This window comes from Podarcis bocagei, assembly GCF_964188305.1.
Source record: "Podarcis bocagei genome assembly, chromosome: W".
NCBI classification, from domain to species: domain Eukaryota; kingdom Metazoa; phylum Chordata; class Lepidosauria; order Squamata; family Lacertidae; genus Podarcis; species Podarcis bocagei.
The window spans coordinates 23,632,306-23,634,596 of NC_138131.1; positions in this window are offsets into that span (position 1 = coordinate 23,632,306).

The window sequence follows — 2,291 nt, forward strand, 5'->3', positions numbered from 1 at the left end:
TTGTAGGCATATCAAATCCAGTTGTTCTCTGTTCAGAATATGAAAAACTTGTCGTCTCCTCAAAGGCATATTGAGCCCATTACAATTCCAACTAAGGAATTGCAGAGCCATCTTGTTATTTTTCTGACACTCCTCCAACAGCTCCAAGTTGTTGCTCTTCCTCTGATGGTGGTGGAATGTGTCCAAACGAAAGATTCAAAATGTCTATTGCTCTCCTCTGTTCTGCAATTGGGTCCACAGTTCCCTTCTGTAGGTCCTCTCGGTTTCTTTCCAAAAATTTCTCTTTGTCTTGTATAGTCTTTATTTTCACCTTCTTCCCCTTGTAATCGAAAGACAATCCCTGTGGAAATTCCCACCTAAAGAGGATGGTATTCTTCTTTAACAAAAAAACCAGATCCTTATAGAAGGTTCTCAGATCCAAGATATATTTTGGGATGTCTTTAAAAATCTGTACAGCTGAATTTCCAATTTGCAAGGCCTTTCTAAAATGTAGTCTTAATATTTTGTCTCTTTCTTCCTTGGATCTAAGGGTAATCAAACAATCCCTCGGGGTCTTTCTGTTCTGTTTTTTACCCAGTCTAAACGCTGTTGTGATTTTAAATTCGTCTTCCTCCAAATCTTCCCAGCAGTCAGCAAACTCTTGTGTTAAAAACTCCATGAGATTGTCACCTTCGTTCTCTGGAATTAATCTCAATTTCAAATTTCTCTCTTTTCTCTGTAATTCCCACAAAGCCAGAGTTGCGTCATGCTCGTGCACCTTTTTGGCAATCGGTTCTAAGTTCTCTTGAGTCTCTCCAGCAATAGCTCTAGCTTCTTCCGCAATTTTACGTGTTGCAGAATTTTCCTGGACCAATTTGTTTATAGATTCTGTGTTCAGATCTAATCTTGCTGATAACTCTGTTAATTTTTGTGTATTTTCTGAGCTCTGCTTTGTTAGAGTCTCCAGGGATTGGTTTATCTTAAGTAAAGCTTGTGTCACAGCATCCATGGAGACAGCTGTCACTTTTTCTTGTCCTGTTATTCCTGTAGGTCCTGTAGGGGTTGCGCCTGTAATCGAGCCTCTCTTCTTTTGTTGCTGTTGCTGTTGCTGGTGCTGTTGTTGTTGTCTAGTCTTAGCTCTTGTGGCTATCTCTTCTAGTGGACCACTCATGTCCCAAGGTCGTTTCCCACGGGAACCGTTTCCCGATGGAAAATTCCACTGTCTTGAGCTATATCGGCCTTTACTTTACCCTCTAGGGGGAGCAAATCAAAATGTCCAGATACAGAGACAAAGAAAATGTCCAAATACAAAAAGAAAGAAAGAAAGTTTAAAACAAGTATATCAGGAGGCTTGTAAATATAAATTGCAGCAGTTTTCCAGTAGATACTGTCTCAGCCTACTCTGGTATACTGTAGCAAAAGAATCCAGGAACTTTGTATCACAATGTAACCTTCACAGGGAAAAGTCAGTTCAGTGCCCTATTGTCTTATTTAGCAGTCCGTTTCAGGTTATTGAGGCAGCAGAAATTTTTTTCTTTTAAATAGATCATGCAGTTACTAATGTCTCTTTTGCCTCCCCTCTGCCCTGCTAGCTAGAGGGGAGATCTAAAGTCCAAATGTCAGATTTAATTAATCAAAGGCAATGTCTCTTGCGGATGCAGCTTTAAAGTTTCGTTGCTTTCACTTTCATGCAGTCGGGGGAAGGCAGACTTCCTTAATTTTCACCTCCCCGTTTTCAGCCAAATTTCCAGACTTTAGTTTCAAATAGACGTTCAGTCTTACTCACGGGTTTTTTCAGTCCGAAATTTACAGGAAGGAATCGGCGCTCTCCGCTAATAGCGACGCGGCTTCACCCTGTGGGCTGGGTAGCGATTCTCAGCACCGCGCTCCCCCGATGTCGTTCCGGAGCCTTTAAAAAGGCTCTTTCTGCGGTAAAGGGGGGGCGCTCCTGGTGCCCACCGAATCTCCTCGTTCACAGGCTTCCGCGCCTGTGATTTTAGGGGTCCCCCGCTTGCCGTAGCGGGTCAGACCCGAACTCGCAGAGCAGTCCTCCTCCGGAGCTCGGAAAGAGGACCGCCATTAGCGCTGGCGCCGACCGGAAGTCACCCAGGGTCCTGATCTCTTGTGGCAGAGAGTTCCACCAGGCCGGGGCCAAGGCTGAAAAGGCCCTGGCCCTGGTCGAGGCCAGCCTAATCTCCCTGAAGCCCAGGACCTCTAACATTTTTTTATTTGCAGACTGTTAGATCCTCCGTGGAGAGGCGGTCCTAGGCTGTATTCATTCGTTTGGCCCAACGTGGGGCTCGTACCCATGA